The sequence below is a fragment of the Agelaius phoeniceus genome, chromosome 4, assembly GCF_051311805.1.
Source record: "Agelaius phoeniceus isolate bAgePho1 chromosome 4, bAgePho1.hap1, whole genome shotgun sequence".
NCBI lineage: Eukaryota > Metazoa > Chordata > Aves > Passeriformes > Icteridae > Agelaius > Agelaius phoeniceus.
In genome coordinates, this window is record NC_135268.1 from 59,570,365 (window position 1) to 59,592,857 (window position 22,493).

At 42.0% G+C, this 22,493-nt stretch overlaps 1 protein-coding gene across 4 annotated transcripts in view; it reads right to left on the reverse strand.

Moving 5' to 3' along the window:
- C1QTNF7 (C1q and TNF related 7) overlaps nt 1-22,493 on the reverse strand; it is a 53,555-nt gene that overhangs the window by 24,402 nt on the left and 6,660 nt on the right. Inside the window, exon 1 of one of the 4 annotated variants that reach the window (XM_077177694.1) lies at nt 14,265-14,671. The exons of the other annotated variants lie outside the window; for them this stretch is intronic. The gene's annotated coding sequence lies outside the window, so the exon portion shown is untranslated. Of the gene's footprint in view, nt 1-14,264; nt 14,672-22,493 lie in introns of those variants that run through there. 4 annotated transcript variants of the gene reach the window in all.

The following is a 22,493-nucleotide window of genomic DNA, read 5'->3' on the forward strand; positions in this document are numbered from 1 at the left end:
TGACAGGAGCTGGTGCTACACTTCTCACTACAAGAGACAAATGCAGCTCCTGAAGCAGGTCCAGAGGAAGGAAACAAAGATGATGAAGGGATTGGAGCATCTCTCTTCTGAAGAAAGGCTGAGGGAGCTGGGCCTGTTCAGCCTTGAGAAGACACAACTGGGAGGGGAGCTCACCCATGTCTGTCAGTGTGTGAAGGGAGGGTGGCAGGAGGATGGAGCCAGGCTCTGCTCAGTGCTGCCAAGCAACAGGACAAGATGCAATGAGCAGAAATTGATGCCCAGGAGGTTCCATCTGAATATGAGGAAGAATTTCTGTACTGTGACAGTGACCAAGTGCCAGAACAGATTGCCCAGAGAGGTTGTGGAATCTCCTTCTCAAAGTAGTCTGGACACAATCCTGAATAATGTGCTCTAGGGAATCCTGATTAAGCAGAGGGGTTGGACTGAGGGACCTCCCTTCCAGCCTTGCCCTTTCTGTGATTCTGTAACATCTCTTGTACATCCTCAGGATCAAGACCTTTGGTGATTTTACCACTGAAATATGCAATCCATGCATAATGCATATGCATAATGACTTCTGATAGCCCAGACCATAAACTAAGACATTTCTGAACACTATTAGGAGCTAAGTGAAAAGCATAAGGATTCTATTGTAAATCATTAGCAACTGGGAAAATCTCACCACAGCAGTTGATATGACTGTTGTGCTCATGAGGTAACATATTTCCTTTTCTCTTTATTGAGTGTAGTGGATATGGATCTAGGAGAGACAAAGGATTTTACAGGGTATACAGGGAACTACTTTTCATGATTTACAAAGAAAGGGTTTAAAGGTTCAGATAAGGACAGTACTGAAAAAAGGGAATTTGGCATGATGTCCCTGCGAAAACAAAGAACAATTATATTCAAGCATACTTCATGCACTGATTTCACTGCCAATGAAAAGAGACTGACCGTGTCTTCCCATAATCACAGAGGGTATTTATGGCATAAATGTAATTTTTGGTTTATCTGAAACTGAGTTTTATCAGCTGTCCTTTAGCAAACTGAGAAATCAGGCTGTGAATGAGAGAGACATGAAAACTGTCAGACCAATAAAAACCCAACAAAACAAATGATTACTGATTGGGCTTGAAGAAAGCTGAGAAAAACTATTTTTATATAAAAAAAAAGAAGACACTGAAGGGCTGTAACTGCAGTGCTAAACTGATTTCTAATCACCCACAAGAGTATTGTCTTTGTTTTTCCAGTGATAAATTTAGTTTTTCCGCTTGTCTCAACTGCACATTTTAGTGATGGTCTTGGAGATTTTTCAGTTTCCATTAAAGATTTTAAACAGTAAATAAAATGACCTTGGCAACCTGTGGGAGAGCTGATGCAGCAGATAGAAGATGTTTTAGATAGAAGGGGTTTATCTGTGTTCTCTCTGAAGCCATGCTGTGCCCAGGTGATGCAAGCACCTCACAGCCTCAGGAGTATCCAGGAGTTCTTCACACGGAGCAGCAGATCCAGAGGTGTTTCCTTAGCTTGTTTCATGGCTGTGCTCCTGCTGTGGTGCCCCTGTGCCTGGGTGTCCCTGGCTGAGGTTCATTACCCTTTGTGAAGCAGGGCTTGTATGGCAGCCCCTGTCCCCTGTAGTGACGAGCCCGTTGTGCTTGTGCGGGCTCAGCAGACCCAGCACGTGCTGTACACCCTTGCTGCCAGCCCAAGGCAGGACAGATCTGCAGTGTTCATGCACCAGGTGAGGGCTGAGAAGGCCCTTGGGTCTCCTGTAGGAGCCTGCTGTGGTAGGGGAGGTGTGGCAGGAGGGAGACAAGGAGCAAGAGCAGGCTGGTGCTGCCTCGAGGGCTATTGCATGGTCCCTTTGGGAGTGGACTGAGTCAGGCTGATGCAGGCATTTAATTATGCTGCCACTAAATTATCCCCAGAGCTGAATACTCTGCTGTGGAAAAAGTATCTTGAGTTCCAGCTTTGAATGTTAGCATTATAATCATAATCCTTTGGGACCCATGGCTTGCCCTCCCTCATAGCCAGGTGTTGCTCCCACTCACCAAGTGAGTGCAGTGCTCTCCTTCTGGCCAGAGACTGCTTGAGGCAGTTAGCCATCATGGAAACCTGCAGAAAGTGTTTTATTATCCTAAATAGCCCCCTTTTATATAGGAAATATACAGTAACAAACACAGCAACAGTACTGACTTCTAGCTCTTAGCACCATTTTCTTCCAAATAACCAGCCTTCAGAAACTGGGAGTTTTTTATACACTGAAATCTTAGTATGTTGCTACTCCTCTAAATGGATCAAGATGTATCTCAAACAATAATAAAGCAATAGTAAATTATAGATCATTTTAGTTTAAAAAAAATTATCAAGATGGGATTGAAAGTTAGAGAAATTAAATGAAAGGGAAGAAAGACACCATAAAGAAGCACAAGCACTTGACAAACAGCTATTAGACTTGAGAGATGCCCTTATTCTTGCTGCTCAGGGAATGGACTTATTTTTCCCACGAAGAACATTCACAATACCTTATTTAGTAATATTTCAAGAAGCTTTTTTAGCATCTGGCATTGAGTGCAGTTGTTGCAATGCTCTGGCAGCTTGCTACACTGTAAAGCTAACACATTAGCATATTACAGAGATGAAAATAAATTGGAGAAGACTCATGAAATCTGCAGTGCAAGGTGCAGCTCCTGTTACATCCAGCTCCATGGAGGATTCATGCTGTAATGCTATTCTTCTGCTTTCTACTCCTGTGAGAGCACAGGCAGTTTTTCAATTTTTTTTCTTTTAAGGTGAAAGGGTCATCAACTTCAAGTACATTGGACATTTTACAATGCATCACTAAGTGGGGGTAGTGATGGGAATCAAGTGATACATGGGCACTGGTATGGTTTATAGGCTTATGCAAGCTATAAGGACAGAATCTGGCTTGGATCAGATGTGCAGTATTTTATGAATCATCTTTAATGGCATGAGTAGAATTGGATAGAGCCTAATAATAGACCTAGAACATTTTTCTATTTGAGTTTGCTACAAAAATTGCTATGCAGCTGATCTTTAAGTGAAACAGTTTTCCTTAACAGTTTTTAAATACCATCCTGGATGGTGTTAACAAGGTCAATGCTGAGATCCAATAATTACTATCAACATTTCTTATAACAGGCTAAAATATCTTTTTCATGAAGGAGATGGATAAAATGAATTTGGTTCATGGCATAATTTTTGGATGTTATAAATTATTTTTCCTTCAAAACTCTAGATGAAATGAGAACTCTACATGTTTTCAAATAAAATAATGCATTCTGGAGTTAAAAAGACAAGACTCAGAAAGTCTAAGCTGACAGCAAAATACTATGACCAATAAAATGAGAAGTGTGGAATACTTCACAAAGTTCACTACAGACTTTGGAATTGCTTCCCATTCTTATGGCCAAGGTATACAATGAATACAGCAATAATCACAGAAGACCAAAAGAGAGTGCATGGAAGTAGTGAAGCAAGAAAATGCATTTTTAAATAGTCCTCATTGTTATTGAACACTTAATCAGCATTCAGATAGGTTTTAACACACTGCATATATTGTCCATGTCCATTGGGATGTGATTTAAAATCAGTGGACTCAGCTATGTTCTCATTAGCACTGGTGTAAATCCAGAGAAAATCATCAGACTGTATCATGGTCATTTCCAGTTTTTCAGGCAGTAACCAAATAGAAATTGGTCCATGTTCCTTGATTCTCTTGTATACTCTTGTGTCTAAGAATTACTCATAAGTAAATGAACAAAAATATCATGCCCACTGCATCTTCTCCATTTTTTAATAGGACAAAAAACCAACACCACAATGTTTTTCCCTTATGTACGTTCTTAGTAGACCACCTGTCAGTGTGAGAATTACTGAGTACTACCAGCCTCAAGGATCCTAGGAAAAAATAAGCTGGTGGGTCTGGGGAGCAGAGGAAGAATAACTCTGAAATCTGAAGATATCTGCAACCCAAAGGAATGCCTTGTGGTGTGGGAAGTGACACAAAAGTGTTTGATCATGGTCAGCTTAAAAGTAAGGAGTGTGAAAGATGTAAAATGAGAAGCAACTCTCATTGGAGGCCTTTAAGGGCCAGAAACTGGGGTAAATGAAGTGGCAGAAGCAGGAAATATTGTTCATAATTACAAAAACCAAATCCTATCCTGGCCAAGCCCCATTTGTCTGCCTCCAAGTTCTGCTGTCCAACTTGCACATTGCTGCATTTTAGTGTGACAATGCATGCAAAGAGAGCAGGCTGGGGATAGCTAAGCTCTCCTTCTCCCTACCAGTGAAACACTCAGGAATCTGATGTACAAGTACTTAATTTATCTTATTTCACAGAAAACACTCAGCCTTCATTGGGCACCTGTGGAGCAGCCTCACCATTGCCCTGCTGTGTGAGTGACCATGCAGTGGTGCCCAGGAGGAGTGTGGTAGGTGAGACACACAGGAGGGAAAGCACAGTCCAGATGTGAATCAGACCCTACAGGAACAGCCTGGCTGAGCAGCTGCAGGCAGTCATGGACCTTTTTACCATGGATTTCATTTCTGTGGGTCTGCTCCACTGTCAGCAACTGGTAATGTCAAAGCAAAGATGCTGTTAAAGCCCAGACCGGGTAGAAGAGCTTTGCATTCCTAAATGATTGGATCAAAAAGTAGAGCATAAGCCCCATAGGCAACAAGCCTGGCCCAAGGTTTATTTTTACTGTGTGAATTAAAGCCCTGGAATGTCCTGAATTAATTCCAGAAGAGTTAACACTCTCACACCTCTCAGCCTGGCCAGGCACCCAGTGCCATGGGTACAGGCTGTATCCTCATTTTCCTTATATTTCAGTTACCAAAACAGCCATATATTTCTAGTCTTTTTTTAGCTCAGCATTCCTTTGGAGCCTTCTTCAATTATTGTTCCCATACCTTTTACTTCTCCTTCCCCCTCCTTGTTTATTCCTGTTCCTAGGAACTTTTCCTTCTCCTCTGCCACCCAGCTCGTGGCACTGACTGGCCCCCAGCCTGCTGCAAGTGGGTCCATGTCAGCCCAGATGGACAATTTCTCTTTCCAGTGTTCATCTTTTGGTTGTTCACTTGGGGCAGCATTGCCTTGCACTACCTCCAGAGTCAGACACGCTGTTTTTGCTGCCCAGAGCAGAGCTAAGCAGCTGACAGACATGAGAGAAGACATTGTACTGACAAAAGGCAGCACTGCTGGCAGCTTCCTGCTTATAAACTCCCTGGAAGAGTTCAGAGAAAGTGGGAAATGTTTGTAGAAACAAAACTTATTTACTATAATCTGCTTTTAGCTTATCTTCTAAAAATGTGCTCTTTTACCGAGGCTCACTTTAACCAAGATCCCACTGCTGAGCAACCACAGTCACCTCTTCTCATGCAGCTTTTGAAACTTTTGCAAGATGGTAGGACAGACCATGTTGCATTTTATACTGGGTTTTCTTATGCTCCTTTCTGATGAAAAAACTAAGAAGCCACTACTGGAAAACTCCTTAAGTTTTATGACTTTTCCAAGACCTGCTGTCACAGCATTCATTTTTTTTTTCCAGTCAACACCACTTTGGCAAGAGAACAGATTAAGACAAATCCTGCTGCCCTGTAGACATCCACATTTCTTCTTTATCCCATATGTTCTCTCCAAAATGTTCCAGTTCTTTTTCTAAAATTGATTTTGTATCTCCAGCCTAGTCAGGGACTTTTAACAACTTCTATTTGATGAGACAAGATGGTTGAAGAAGGAAAGAAGTATTTGTTCAGGAACCAAGACAAAAACTGAAACAGCTGACTCAAGGGCACAGAGGAGCTTTCTGACAATCAAAAGCTTGAAAATGGGTACTCACTCTGTAGCTATACCATAAAATATTTCCTTTGTTCAGAGAAGCAATAAAGCATCACAACCATGAACTCATCATAACCTCAGTTTAAATTTTAAATGTATGTATTTTAAAGGAAAAAAACCACCACACAAGCATCTTCTTTAACCCCTCCCTAACCATGGGGACAGTTTGCCTCTCATAAGTAAGCAGGAATTGACATTTCTGTAGTTTTTCTGAGCACCCATTACTCAGCTGCATAAACCCATCTCAGCCACCACCACAGATCTGCAGCAAGCAGGCAAATTTATTCATTAGATTTATCCTATGTTTATTAACAGCCCAGCTCAGAAAAAGAGTCAGTGACAAAAACCATCTGGAATAAACATAATGGAAAACAAACAATGTAATATATTCCGTCACTCCAGCCTAATTGCACTGTTTGGTGCAAATGCAAGTGACAATTTACAAGCCAAACTCTTATTAAAGGGAAAAATGAGCTGTGCAGGGAAGCACAAATCAAAGTAACTAATCAACACAGGCAACACATTCAGGGATTTAAGAGCCAAGGTACGGCAGTCTTTTATTCCTCTTTGTTTTCAATTTGGGAAACCTGCTGTGATGTTGCAGTACATTATACATTATATATCTACTTATGCAACACTGGGGAGAAGCTTGCCTCTGACTGTTGTCAGAGGCACCAGCTACATGCTGTCATTTTTCACCAGCTACAGCCTGTGACTTTTGTCTTTAAACCGTTCTTTTTCTATCACTTAAGCTGGGAGCAAGCACACTGTCCAAGGCAGCAGTTTTCTTTTAACATATTTTAGCCTATAATAAAAAATTGGAATTAAAGATAAGGTTAGAAAAGGTTGGAGTTAGCTAAAAGCAATACCACTTCGATCTAAAACAAGTTCTTATTGAGTGAATTGGTCCAGCAAGAGAAAAAGGAAATTCCCTTCCATGCAAGAATCTGAACAACATATGGCTGCTGTCCATGACCCGTTTCAGCTCCGAAGCTGGAACTGACTCATTAGATGCATCTGGTGTCCCCAGGGAAGCAAGAGAAAACCCTGGCAGCAATAAAGAAAAGATGGTAAAAGCCATCTGAGGCAGAAATCAGCCAAACATCCTGTCTGCACTGGAGCATCATCTTCAAGAATGGCTTAAGGCACCTGCATGAAAACTGAGCCCTCAAAGACATAACACTGCTACAATATGTGACACACTTGGGGAAAGTACTCCCATGACCTGGAAAATACCAGCTCAGAGCAGCAGGGAAAATGTTTGAGACCTCATTACAACAAGGGGCAACCATCTAGCATCACAGTGAAATTAGTATGAGTAAATATGCCTACAGCCCTGACTGCAGAAGTGTGGGTCATAACTTCCATAAATGTAGCAAGATATGATTTATAAAATCCTGCATGGAACAATTCTCTCAGTGATTAGATGCTGAAGAAGTTTCTTTTCAGTCTTTATGTGAGAAAAAAAAGTGAGGAAGGGCTTCACTGAAGGCAAAGGATGTCAAAAGACCCATATGCTGCTTTATCTGCCACAAGGAGGAAGATTACCCTCATCACCACCCCGTGCACAGAGGCGCCTCTCTGGACTTTCACATCCTTCCCTTGTCTGCAAGGAGCCAGGATCCTTTCACATTTTGGAAATGCCCTGTACCTCAAAGAGAGATTGTCTTGGAAACAGCACTTGGCAATGAGAGGGCATTTCATATTTCTCCCTGAACTGATATTTTTCTGGAACAGGGTCTAGTGCTCTGTTTCAGGGTCCAGTAGGCCCTGAAACACAGCTTGTTCTCAACCATAATGTAGCCTTGTTCTGAATAAGAAGGCTGATAATGTGCAAAGTTCTGTCATAGCTCATGTCTATGTAAAAATGTCCATATATTAGTTTCTGCACATGCTGTTTTCAGAAAGAAATGTGTGACATTTGCAGAGGTGGTATCTTAGATCTGTCCACAGTGGGGTGTTTCTTTATTTAAGTGCAAAGTCAGAGAAATACACCCCTGAGAATTCTAAAATTTCACTACTTCAGAAAAGTAAAAAATTTCATTGCCAGCTAGCTGTACATCCATCTCTCCAGAGCATCATTTCATCATCTTATTAGCATGCAAATCAAGATGACATAGCTGTTGCTGACTAATTTCAAATATGATATTTACAGCATAAATGCACTGTTGGGATCATCTTTGGCAACACTTTCCAGGCATCTCTGCATGCTGTTGACCTGAAACTGTAATTTTTTTCAACCAGGAAGATAATCATCAGGATAACTTTTCTCCTCATGCACTGAGTTTATGTCTGTTCTTAAAAAAGATTGTATTTGACCTGTCAAACCCCACAGGTATTGTGTTCATTTATGTGTCTCATCTTCTAACTTCTATCATTTAAGCAGAAATCCCCAAAAGTTGTAGTTGTTTTTTCTCTCATTTCCACTTAAGTGACAGGAATTTAACTAATGTTCAAAAGTGGGTATAAATAAAAGAAGGATGACTCCACATATATAGATTAAAAGATTCGAGGTGTATGTGGTGTCTGGCAATAATTATAATGATAAAATATTTTAATTATCAGATAATACGAATTCTTACTCTCTTGTTCTATGACCACTGGTGGCCAATCTGACCAGAGAACTCTTCCTGAACATTTTCCCTCCTGAACAAGAAATGGCCATGGATACAGAGCATTTTCTCTAAGGAGAAGAGCACAGCAGCCACAGTATGGTCAACACAATAGTCATATGAGTTTCCAAATCTCCAGCTTTGTAAGAGGGGATTATTCTGCCCACCTGAGATGTTCAGACATTCATTTTGTTGCTCTCTTGTACCCTGAAGGGGTAATCCTCCAGTGTCACATTCACATTTTCTGAAAAATCCCTTCGCCCAGGATTTTTCTCCTGGGAAGCTGAGAAGCTTCTGAGAAAAAGGGAAACAATAATTATCTCATTTGCTGCTCCTCTGTTTTGCTCATGGGGAATGTGTTTGGAGATTATTTATCCACAGGTGATTGTTCCATTGGTTTCTGGTGAGTTGTTTTCACTCATTGGTGAATCAGTTCCAAGCTGTGTCGAGACTCTGGAGACAGTCACAAGTTTTCATTATTATCTTTTTAGCATTCTGTAAGTATCCTTTCTGTATTCTTTAGTTAGTACAGTTTATTATAGCATTCTTTAATATAAAATAGTATGACAAAATAATAAATTAGCCTTCTGAGAACATGGAGTCAGATTCATCATTCCTTCCTGCCATGGGGCACCCCACAAATACAATCCTCCAGGATTCCCTTTTTCCTCTGAGGGAGGCGATTCAGAGGCCATGCTGATGACTGTGCACGAAGGTGGGAGGTGTTCATGCACTGAGGCAGTGATCTGGGCATGCTGGCAGTGCCTTGTTGCTGACCATGTGAAACTGAATCTGGTCCTGATTGTCACCAAAAACCCCCAAACAGACCCAATGCTTTCTTTTGACTCCCTGCAGTGTCACCTTTGCCCACATGTTCCACCGCATGCCTTCGGTGCTGTCAACTACCAATAAGTTCCAAAATCAATTTGTGGCGAGTATTGAAATTTTTCTCAGTGTTTCAAAAGGACTTCACAGGGACAAGGTAGCTGAGATACTGAGTTATCTCAAGGAAATATCTATCAACAGCCCCTCAAGGCAGAAACTACTTGCTAGAGCATCAGCTGATAAACAAAAAACAGAGATGACATTCAAAGAAAAAATTGGTTTACTTATCACTTGTTCTGCTTCAGCATTGTTTTAGAAAAAGCTGGATGCAGATCTTGCATGAATGTAATTGCAGATTTCAGGAAATAACTTGAAAGCCACAGAGGAAACCTTACAAATAAAACAGAATTAATTCTCTCTGGAATATGAATGCTAGCAGATTTCCCTCCCCTTCCCCCTTTCTCCTTCATTCTTTTCCCTAGCTATATTTAAGATATCAAGTTTATAAGTTACTTCACTGAAGTTCAGAAATGGGCAGTCACTCACAAAAAAGTTGCATGGGCAAACATCAGTTGACACCAAAGGATGATAGTATTTGTTCCTGCAGATCCACAGCAAAAAGTCCATGTTCCCATTGCAACCCTCCCTTGCAGCAGCTCCTCAGAGCAGCTTCCAGCCCTGCTTTCCATCTGCACACTGGAATGTCACTGCACTGCTTCCTGCCCTTCCAAAACTTTTCCACTACAGGCACCACAGCACTGCTAACTGCTCTCAGCTCTCCACTGCTCATCTGGGCATATTTTACTACTTATGGTACTTATTTTACTTTGTGGTCAGTTTTGCTGATTGTCTGGTACAACACCTAGATTTAGAGCTTTCTAGCGGGTTTGGAGGTTTTATTTTTTTTTACCTCTGAACCTATGGCAAAGCTTCAGGCACACAGCACCATGGAAAGGATTAAAAGCTGTTTTCTCTCATTCTTTACAAAGAACCTGTTTATCTATGGGTGGCCATGGATGGACACATATTTCCAGAATTCAGGAAAACTACCTTCAGTTTACTGCATCTTCACAGACTTGTAGTAAGATCTCAGTTCTACAGTCACTCAGTCATGCCCCAGGTCTGTAAGCCCAAGAGGTGGTTGGCAAGATAAATGTATATGTGCTGAAGTGTTGTACCATAGCAGTAAGGGATAGGAGGGCATCACAGAGGGAAAAAAGGCTTGAGATAGGCACCAGAGAAGTCTAAGTCCATCACACATCAGGTTGTAACCTCTTTATATTGCAAGGATTTATTTGGGAAAGCCACTCTCTGAGTTATGCTGCTGTCAAGTAGCAAAATACTGCCTCTGGTTTTTGAAGTATTTGAACATTTCCAATCCTTAAATAATTAGGATTGTCAGAAAGAAAGACAGTCCATCAATCAGAAGCTTTCACAACTCCTTCTCATTTGTATGTAGATTCCTAAACCTGGAAACCTGATATCGTCAAATAATATACTAAAATAGAACACCTCAATAATTTTCTTTTTTCTCCTTTTTTTTTTAAACTCTACAGTATTGGATAGAAAAGAGATCTTAAAACTTTCAAAATGGAACTGAAGGAAATGTTCTTTTTTGTCAAGCTACTGGGTTTGTCAGTCTTCTGTTGTTTTGGGTAATGACCTGTCCCAGAAGACGTCTGGCTCTGGAAACCACCAGGAAATGCATAATATTAGGCAGTAATGAAGTGCAAGGCAGTAATTAAAACATCCCTTAGCCTTGGACATCAGATTTCAAGAGTCAAAAGCCTTCCTGCTTTGCTCACATGTGGGTGACTTCACTTGTACCTGCAGAGATGGGGATTAGCCCCTGAAATCCAGACACGAGGACAGCTGGGCTCAGCAGCTGGGCTCAGCTGGGGCATTCTGCCCCCATCAGGCCCCCTCTCCTTCCCAAACCTTCTCTACTCCACAGAGCCTGAACAGCAGCCATGGTGCTGTGGAGTAAGGAGACACTGATTTGAGGAAAACCTGTATTCTGGAATAGCCTGGCATTAGGACATTCTGCGTCCTGAAAAAGGGAGAGAGGAAAAGGTTTCAAGAAGAACTGGAGAAAAAGGGAAAAAAGAGAGGAAAAGAGTATGTCCTGCATCACCACTGGGACCTTCTAGCACCCCCTCACACTAGGAACCCTTCAGCAGTCCCATTCCTTCTCAGAGAGGGAGGCAAAAGCTCCAGAGCTTGGTTGAAATGAGGCATTTCTCTTTTTCCAAGCGAGGCTGGTGCACTAGGTATAAGCACTGATAACATCTCTTATGTCATTACAACTAATAAAGCCTTTGACAATATGTGCAATAATCCATTCTTAAGATCAGCTAAGTAAAGTTTAAACAGTTTGCATGTCCCAGGTTGTTTCAGGTGATTTCTCTAAAAAACAAACTCTTCAGGACTGAAAATCAGGCAGAGAGAGAGAAAAGAACTTTTTAGAACAGTAAATTGAGATCCAATAGCAAACCATTTGGATGAAACCTGTTTGTGTGATTTCTTTGCTTTGAAACAAAATGAGTTGTTTTCTTATTTCAAATCTCTTCTTTCTATTTGCATTCCCAAATTTATTCCTGATTTAAGATCTTATGTTCTTAGATTCTTATGTTCTTAGACTCATCAAATTTCATAGCTGTACTGCCTGAAAATGAAAGTTTAGAGTAAGAAAAATCAAAAGATTTTGTTCAGTTGTTTCCATAGGCACTGCATTATTTCTTCTGGGAAACTGTGCAAGAGGAAGCTTTCAGCCTGCTCACAGGATGCAGCAGAGTGAAAATGCAATTCACAACCAGGGCAGCTCCTCTGGCTCTTTTTGTTGCTTGTTCTCTTTGAGCTCACATCAGATTAGAGCATTTCACAGCTTGTTTCAAGCTTGAGAACACAAGCTGAATAATTAGATGAAAATATCTCATAACAAATAGTCCTGAAAAATATGTGGTTTATTATTTATTGGTTTGTGAGCTAGGAAGTGACATCAAGCACCCAGACATGGATACTTTTCATTTAGTGCATCAGTTCTGCATAATAAGCTGGAGTGCATCCCTCACCATAAAATATACACAAAGTATTTTAAGATGTTCAAATTCAAAGCTAGAACCACCTGCTTCTCACTGACATCTGTTGCTTCAAAGCAAAGGACTATATGAAAGGTTCAGAAAGATTTAGAACTCAAAAGATGCATTTGCTAAGAGAACACATGAATATACATAAATTCAAAAACTATAATATAAACTGCTGTTTTCTCCCTGGAGTGTGGTTGCACCAGCTAGGTATAACTGAGTTTTGTATTGCAAAGAAAACAGCTCCTACCCATCTCTGTGCTGAAAACTAAACTGTTTCTCATTCTCCAAACACTCTTGAAAAGCAACATCTTCTTCTTCCATCATCAGAGAAGTTTGACTCACACCAGCCCCATTCACCTCTGCCTTGCTCCTGCCAGTGCAGCTTCAAGATGTGATCCTCATTACCCTGAAAACTTCTTTCTGCAGAGGTGACTCCCCAGTGTTCCTGGAAGCAGCAAACTGCATCTCCCAGCCCAGCAGGGCTGTTCATTCCCTTGCTGCTTTGGCAGCCAGGTCTGCCTGCCTGGCTGACAGCAGGGAGGGGCTTCCCATGGCCCCCAAGGACTCGTGGGCATCTCCCTGAAGGGGCATTACCCCTCTCCCTGTGCAGATCCTGCACTGCCATGGAAATGAAGGGCAAGAGGAGGGCTGGGAGATGTGGCAGAGGTTTTATTTAGGGCAGCATCCGTGTTCCTCTGAGCACCTGATGCAAGAGGTGATTGCAGTGGCGGATCTGCAATAAATCCAGTTGGGTACCTGTGGGTGTGTGACAGGGTTGAAGGGCTGGAGGGAAGGGTTTGCACTGGGAGGGTTGGAGGGAAGGGTTTGCACCTTTCAGGCATGTGGGCCTGGAGGAAAGGGCCTATTAAAAGTTATTGGGAACTGGGAAAATGTGTGAGCCAAATAGAATGTGCAAAGTCATAGGGATCAGATGCTTTCTGGATAAGGAATAAGAAGGAACTAGAGACTCTCTGAACAGGAAGACACTGAGGATTCTGAGTGCATAAAATTTCTGTCTCAGGGTACTACCACCTGTACCTAGTCAGTGAATGTAATATAGCTTCCATTTATTTATCATTATGTCTACATTTTGGCAGCAATCAAAATGGCAGGGAGGACTTCACAGAGAAGAGAAATTTGGCATTTCAACCTCTGCCAGGCCTATTGATGCCAAAAAGTATAGGAACTACATAGAAGACAAGGAAATATTTCATGACTTTAGGTTACATTGTGAAGCTCAGAGAAAAGTGATCCATTCCCTGCCATAAGCTCCAGATAGCCACAGAGAAAGTGACAAATTTAAATATGAGCATGAACATAAAGTATAATTTTATAAAACAATCAAAATATTTTTTCTGTTATTTAATGTTCCTCTTAGTCACATAATCTGTGACTCCTTGAACCTCACTATAAAGCACATAAAATTTCACAAGACCACAAGTTCAACATGAGGGTTACACACCACTTTTGGGTTCACTGACAACACTTTATAAACTACTTTTATGCTCTTTGTTTTCACAGCCTTTTCATTTCCCTGTCAGCTTCTCATTGTCCTTGAAACAAAAGAAATCAGAGAAATCAGAAAGGTCTCTGTGCTGATCACAAACAGAGAACAGCAATGATTCAGGAACAGAATGAAAAAGCGATCAGAAAAGCAAACAGAGCCTGCCTGAGGTGCTACAGATTCTGCTCCTTACAAGCAAAACAAGGTAAGATATTTAATTATTGTGCTGACATGCATGCATTATTCAAAGACACAGCAGGATAGCAACATTACTAGTATTAGGAAATTCATCTAAAATTTATATTATCTCAGTGTTTTTATGAGGCAAGAGAATATGCAAAGTTTGTTTCAGCAAAATAAAGCCCTTTACTTACATGGTTGCAAAAGTTTGCAGCAGCTGGAGCCTCTGGCTTGCACTTTGTGCAATATTGTCCCTTGCTGAAAGCCTCCTAACTCTGACACTGGAGACAGCACAAAGCTCACCAGTGCTTTGGATGGATAAATCCTTTAAAAACGCTCTCAGATGTTTCTTTATCTGCGGCGCGCACGGACAGTAGGCTGCAAAAGCAGAAAGCCTGTCTGGTGCTACGAGGAAAGAGTTCCCTCTCTGCTGAATCCAAAGCAGAGGAGTCCTTGACCTCAACAAGTAGAATAAATCTCCTGTATCTGCTGGCTCTGTGCTGGGTGCATACTTGAGCAGTAACATAAGAGCAGGAGCTGTGGCATGTGTGCTCTGCGCCGGGGCACGGGAGCAGGGCTGCTGGCACAGCCACAGCAGGACCAAACCCAGGGCTGCTTCTGGCTTTTCATTTGTTCACAGATCTTAAAAATAAAGCAAAGACGACAGGCTTCTCTATTTCAGCTCGTGGGTCCCAAGTGGCAGCACTCTCAAGCTCTGTCCCCTCTGCTGAGGTCCCTTGTGCTCCAGATGAGGCTGCTGCTGGCTTTCTGTTTCAAACCCTGATTTTCTGAGAATCTCTCTGCATCCCACCCAGGAAATGTAACCCATACTGAAGTTTAGCATTTTGGGAATCATAAATTCAATTAATTACCTGAAAGCAAAATGAGTGGCTTCCAGGTTTTTTTTTTTTCTCCTTCAAAAGAAACATATGTTTACTACTTTTTTTCCCTCTATTTCTTCCCTTTTCTCTACTTAAACTCACTAAATTTCATAAAAACAAGTATAGCTTTTGCAACAAGTCCTCAGTAGAGCAACTAGTGAGACAAAGAAGACAAAGAAGAAAAGTAAAAAGATACTGTAACAGAAAGTAGGTAAATGTAAGGTTTCAGGAAAAAAAAATCCCTGTTCCATTTTAAAATTACATTTTCAAGACTAAAGACAATAGTTTAAACATAGTCATGTAATTCTCAGGCACTAAGGACAGGGGTTTTATGGAGAAGATGAAAAAAAGCCATATTAAGAGCAGCAAAGATAAGAAAGGAAATCAAAGTCCTCATTCGTTCCATTGTATTGAGTTTCAAAAGAGGAAAAAAAAGAGAAATAAGCTTACAGAATCAAACTTTAAAATATTGTAAATTCAATTTTCATGGCTTTATGAAATGTAAAGATAAAAGAAACAAACAAAAAAGCCCTCAAAACTTTTAACAAGCATTTCTAGCTTTAGGAAGTAATAGTTTTTAATGAAGAATGATCAAATGATCTCTTTTTTTATTCTCTTGTGTGAACAATGGACTTGAAAAAATTCCCTACACGTTTTGTATATGTGTTATCAATGTTTTTCTTGAACCTGAAGACTTGAGTTCAGCTTTTATTGTTTTGGGTTTTTTTCAGCTTTATTACGACACTAAAACACAAGTATAACTTCAAAGTTGTTTATAAGTAATTAAATTGTCTTTCTGCATTGTAGCTGACTAGTAGCAGTGATATATTTTGTTGAATGAGAGAGACCTCAGTTTCAATTTAGTTTCTATTTATATCCATTTCCTTTGTTGAAAACTGAAACAATAAGTTCACAGTAAATTAATTTGGCTCCTTTCAGCTCTTCCTGTTGTTTTCACTTTTCCTTTCTCCACTAACAGTTTCAAAATACAAAGCATTATCAAACCATAGATCTGGAATTTCAAAATATTTGCTGTTTTGTTTTTTTTTTTTTTTTTTTTTAATTTAAATACATGTTTGAAATCTATTGCTGTACTGCTCAGCCATGCTGGGGTGAGCTGTTGTCAGCTGCCACACTGGCCCTCTTCCCCCACTGCTAAACCATCAGCAAGGACGCGCCTTCTCCCTCTGTCCCATCTCATCTTCTCTATTTTTAGAAAATAGCTGGCATTTTTGGCTTTCAGTCCTGTTTTATGATGTTGGAGGCCCTGTGACCTGTTGTGTAGGAGCAAGGCTTGGCACAGAGCCTGCTCACACACGCCCAGGCTGCAGGCAGCAGTCCCACGAGTGGGGCGTATCGGGATCCTCTCCAGCTTTCTGTCCATAACTACAAGAGGCTAAACTTCAAAAACTGCCTGGGACCTGTGACCTGCTGCTCTCTGAAGTGTTTTGAGACAAGCAGAATACATACCTAACTTCTGAGGGCTGAACTGAGTTGAATTCAGCAGGGACATCTAAACCACAGTACTAATTTGAGCGCCATTTAATTACTCCCAGGCATGACTTGGTTTCTGCCCCAGGGACTTGGCTTTTGACTAAGGAAGCAACAAGCCATTGGGCAGTGCACTTGCAGCCCCCAGGAATGGATGATGTCATTTATCCCCAGCCCAATTCAGCCACACCATAACTGTGTAAGCACTGCAAGCCTCTGGGTGCTTCGTTCTACTGTGGCCCTGTGCAGTGTTGCCTCCCAACTGGAGGCAGCTGGTCACTGTAAATGTCATTTGCCTTACTGGATATTATTGTATGTGCATTCACAGATGTTCATGCAGAGTTAAGAAAACAGTTCCCAACATAAGAGTGTCAGTTACAACTGCAACTGTGAATGTGAGCATGCAAACATGGCCAGGGCCCCAGGAGCTGTAACACAAATAGAAAAGTACAAGACTTGTAGGGTGAAGTCTGTGTCATGGTCAACCACATCAAAAACACGAGAATATTTTTTCTTTCTTTTTTTCCCCCCCAAGGAAGTGTAGATCCTGATATATAAATTAGTGTCCTGTGTTTCTCATTTATCTTTCCACCCAAGAGATGGGTTGGGTTGTGCTGCTTGGAGCCTGGGAGTGCTGATCAGACTTTGAAAATTGTCTCATTTTACTCACTGCTTTAAACCCCCCCCCCCAAAAAAAAAAAAAAAAATATATATATATATGTATATATATCCAAGTAGGTGTTATTTCCAATGTCAGTGTACAGGGCTTTTAGAAAGTCCACACTTTATTACTTCATGAGAGATGCCACATAGAGAGTCCATAGGAACCACAAGGCTTAATTTTGCTATTTCATGTAAAGGCTGAGCGAGAAGGACTGAAGCACTGATGCAGTGGTGATGTAAGATGAAATGGCAGGTCAATGTGAACTAGAGCATATTCCCCAATGTGGTAAACCTTCATTACCTTTAGGTAGCTAATCTGGAGATGAACCTGCCATTGCTTGGCTCCCTGGAGGCCCAGTTCTACCTAAGGCCATCTATACTCGTTCTAGGATGAGCCTGGGGCCACAAGAAAAAAAGTGCTTTTGGTGGAGGCATCAATCTGCCCAGAATTGGTTCAGTCCACAGCTTGATCAGTCCCTGATGGAGGCAGGCTGTGTCCTGCAGCACTGCTTTGTCCATGTACATTCCAATGGTCCAAGGGGATGCATTTGCAGAGGTGCAGCATTAGAACAGAGTCACAGGGGTAATTTGGGATGGAAGGGATGTTTTGAGTTCATCTCATCCAACAGCTGCTAAAAGCAGGTCCAATCAGCTGGCAGCTATCTCTTCAGTGATCACTCAATTATGCAGAGGTTTCCATTCCATACTGCACACCTGACCCCCATTACCTCCAAGAGCAAGATGTGATTATGATCCAGAGGGATTTTGCATCTTTTATCCCAGGTAATTACAAACTTGTGGTTATTGCCATAGCTGATAACCCAGTTATTTGATTCTACTTATTTGTCATGGAAGCCAAAACCTTGTACCTCATTTTACAGATGTGGACCTAGGGCACAAGGATGGTATTTGCCAGAGATTACAATCTGTGCAGAGTAAGAAGCTGACTGGTCATCTCTCAGGGCTGCCATCCTATTTGCTGTCAGCTCTCTGTGCATTCCTGCTATTAGTTATTAATAGCCACCTTGCTATTACAGATCATTTTTTGAAGCAAGGGTCAAAGTAACACGGCCCTTCTGAGATGCCAGCTGTGTAATGGGTTCCAGTGCTGAGGCTGAAAGGGGGGAAAATGAAAAATGCTAACACTGCTGCTGTACATGTGGTAGGCAGCTGTACTAGGGATCATCAAATGAAAGATTCTCCTCAGAAATCAGCCCTTCTGACAGTCTAAAATAGGATCCAAATTAAAAAAATCTGGTTCTGGAAATGAGGAAAGGTCCCCATGGTCTTTATTGCTGTCAGTGAGAATTCATATCATAATGATCAAAAACTGTACGAAGGTGAGTATTGCTGTAACTTGTTTAAATTGAAGGCCTAGAAAAATATACTTAAGACACCTGCAATCAATTTCAATTTTGAAATTCAGTTTGTACATAAGGAGGGCTTGGGAAGAATTGAAAGGCAAGGTAGTATTTTCTTGAAAGACAAGAATGTTTATATTTAAATGAGTGGCTCATAAGCATGGCCCTCACATTTTGATCTCACATCTAGATTTTGGTGTGTAATGCTATTTTATACTTGGTGCCACTATGGCTATATATATATATATCTGGCATGTAGCTGGGAAATGGCTCTTCTGTGAAAAAAAAATATAGTATGGGCCACAGATGTATGCTAGACTAGTTCTGCTTCCTGGAGGGAGCCAGTTAAGCTCCTTTGCAACCCTTATGTGGATGTTCCATATTGCCAGCCCCCTTTCTAGACACTGCTGCATTCCTGCTCAGGCCTGCCAGGCCAGCCAAATTAGCATTGGGATTGTAGCAATTCCTCACTTGAGGCAAGATGCTATAATGTGGTCTCAGCCAGTGTGGGGACCAGGGAAAAATGGGCAAGGCCTCAAGATCTGCAAATTCCTGTTGATGCTTCAAACTTCGCATTAAAAAAGGGAAGAATTCTGACTTTTTAGTTTTTAATTTTATTTAATATGCCATTAAAATGTAAAAGGCGAATCTCCTGTGTGTAATACCTTGCCCATATAAGTTCTGTATTGAAATCTGAACAGCCAGTCCTTGAGCTGACATGCACCCATACTGCTGCACTGATTGCAAAGGCAGCATGTTCAGTTTGCAGCAGCAGAAGTTGAAGTTCTGACTCAAAACTGTGTGAAAACAAATGTATTCCCTTTCTGGTCACATTGGTGCCACTGGAAAATGACTGAGGAGCTGACAGCCATCATGGCTTTGTATCCACATCAAAGCTTATCCTTAGGCCTTGAACATACCCCAGGGGGGCTGAACATTTGTTTTTGAATGCTTCACTGAGCTGTATAATTCAAGAACATCAACAACATATAACTTTAAAACCCATCAAAAGAAACTCTCACGCTCAGATATAAATGTCCTGAGCCTGCATTCATGTGATCTTCCATCTGAGGGTCAGAAAGGACTTCTTATTAAATTTCCTTTCCTCTCAGAGGTCAGAAAACATGGATGAATCCTGGAGATGTTTTAAGTCAAGGACATTCTTCCATTGTGGAGTGTATCTTCAGCCAAAAGCAAAACCTATTTCAAGTACTGCTACTTCATCAGAGGTAGGAAAGCAAAATAAACTCCCCAGGAATTAGAGAGAAGGCTTTCTATCAGTAGCTTGTGTCACTTTCCCATCAAAAATCTGCTGCTCATGTACCTTGAACATGATTGCAAAACATTATGTTTGATCTTCTGACAGTTTAAGAAAATGGTCCTTTATGCACACATCAAGTCTCCCATAAGTTAAATCTATATCCCTTTCTTCTCTATAACCTTGGAAAAAAACAAGCAGAAATAAAAATTAGGGCCCCAGAATATCATGTACAAGATATATCTGGAAATTTGAAACAACTTTGCTCATTCAAATTCATCACTTTTCATCAGGTCTGGAGTGAGGCTGAGGCTATTTCAGACCAAGCTATCGAAAACATCAAAGTAAAATGTTCTTTTCTTGCAATGAGCTGCAATTAATTTCCTTCCTGCAAGCACAAAGCTTTCAGACATGAGGATATCTCTGACCATCCCTTATGGGTACAGAATGAGGGAAGGGAGAGGAGAAGCCACTTACAGTGTATATCACCATTTGAAGCACAGCCCAGCTCTCAAGTAAAGAGCTGGTAAAAGTGAATTGAATGCCATCTCTTCATTTGGGAAAAGGCTTCATGAGTGAAAAGCAGACTGCACCATTGCAGAATAAATTGTTTATGGTGCTCCCATTGCATGTAGCTTAAAACTCCTAAAGTGCTAAAGGCTTGTCTGGATTGAATTACAAAAAAGATTGATTTCTTTTTTTAGACAAAAACTAGAATTGCTTCAGCTCTTCTCAAGATCAGTGTTGTTCCAGGTGTCTTCAGTTTTCTTCTCAAAGCCATTATTTTCCAGCTTGCTTTACACATTTTGTGTATAGGAGGGATGGGAATGCAGGAGCTGTAGCAGAGCACTAAGGGCTCTGACTCCTGCTCCCACTGCTGCTGCTGCTGCTTGCATCCTGCTTTTCTGTTCTCCTTTTCACTCTTCCCTTTAGCCTACCTGATATTTGCACTTGAAGAGAAGTTCAGTGACATCCTGGTATGTTGTCTAATGCTGCCACTTAATAGAAATAATGGAGGAGAAGGATTTCCTGACTGCTCCAACCCCAGGAGATCCTGCTTACAGAAGAGACTGCTGAGGAGGGGGGCACTGGTCATTGCAACAGCATCCCACAGCCTTATCACCATTGCAGTGACCCCATGTGAGGCTATTTTGTATTTCCTTACAACCCACTCAGCTCCTGCAATCCAGCCTGAAAGTCCAAATGTCCAAAAGCAGTGTGCTCTGCCATGGCTGCACTAGAGGTGCCCACACCCCTGGGTTGAAGGGACTCATTCTTGTGGGACACCCAGGGGTCAGCCTGTGCCACTGGCTCCCTCTCTGCAGCAGGGGCACTGGCTTGTGAGGAGTGAGGAGCACTGCAGTGTCTACCAGGCAAGGACACCTAATGAAATGCTTATTTTTAGAGGTGTAGCTGAACAAATCAATGCAGCTGTTCCTTTCCCATGCAACCAATTTGTGCTCCTGGTGTTCCCAGCCTGGCCACCACAGGGTGGGGGTCTGTGGGCTGCCAAGGCCCTCCACAAAGACCCTCTCTCATTCCTACACCAGGTATTTTCTGGTTTGTGGATGCCCAGCTGCTTTGACAATCCTGCTGCTGGCTGGGGCTGCCTTTCCCCCTCACCTTTCACAGGCACACAAGGCTGATGCTGTTAAGAGCTTTTTAAGGCTGCTGCATTGCTCTAACTTCAGTGCTGCTGTGCATGGCAGCTGAGTGCCAGCTGCTTGGAGAAGAGCCCTTTTCCATGAACAGCAGCACAAGCTACGAGCAGTAGGAGCTGGTGGTCTGGAATGGGTGTCAGCAGAAGCAGGACATGTGCATTGCTTGTAGGAGCAGGGTGTGTGTCTTGTTTGTAGCTGGATGGATCAATAGCTGTGCATGTGCTGAAACACATGATCTGAGGCTGGCCATAACCTCCAGGATCAATAAATGTAGGGAAACCCAATCATTATCTCAGCCTAATCCAAAATGGGTTTGGACTAAGGAGCCTTCCCATCAGGGCCCTCAGCCATGTTGTGAAGATGCAGTTTTTGTCAAGCCCTGAGCTCAGTCCCCACTGCCAGGGGCTCTCAGCACAGGATCTCTGGTGCCAGGCTGCCTTCCAGCCATCACTGCCAGGCAGCCAAGGGGAAGTAACTCCCCAAAACCAAGAAGGTGTATGCCAGAGCTGCTGCTGAGGCCTGTCTCTGGCACCCATACCACAGAGGGCTGCAGCATCTGTTACACCCAAATAATGTTCTGAAGGGCTAAATAGATAAATATTGGAGTTGTTGATGAAAGGAAAGAGTGCCAGATGCTTTTGGCCAGCAGAACAGCAATGTGTCCCATTGCCTCAGGTTGAAAAGGCCTTGGATGTTTAGGACTTGCAAAAATTAGAGGGAGGAAGCATTAGTAACAATATCTGACACAGATTTGCCTCATTCATAGACAAATTAACCTTAATCATCCAATTTATAAATCAGCTTTAAGTGAAAGGCCCCCCCTCACCCCCCAACTGCTGCATATTTGGTGGATTAAGTTGTTTGGTTTCAGTGATAAATTAGAACCAGCTGCTTCAGCTGACAGCCTGGAATGGAGGCGTGCACAGAACATGGCTGGGCTGCTCTCTCTGGTGGGGGATTCTGTGCCAGGCCATGTCCTGCCCACCTCTGGCCATGGGGCTGAAAGGATCAGGGTGTCCCCTCTGCCCTGGGGCTCACAGCCTGACCCCTGGGCTGGCTCAGGATGGTCCTGGGGAGGTGGGAGCAGTGCTGAGCACCTCCAGCAGTG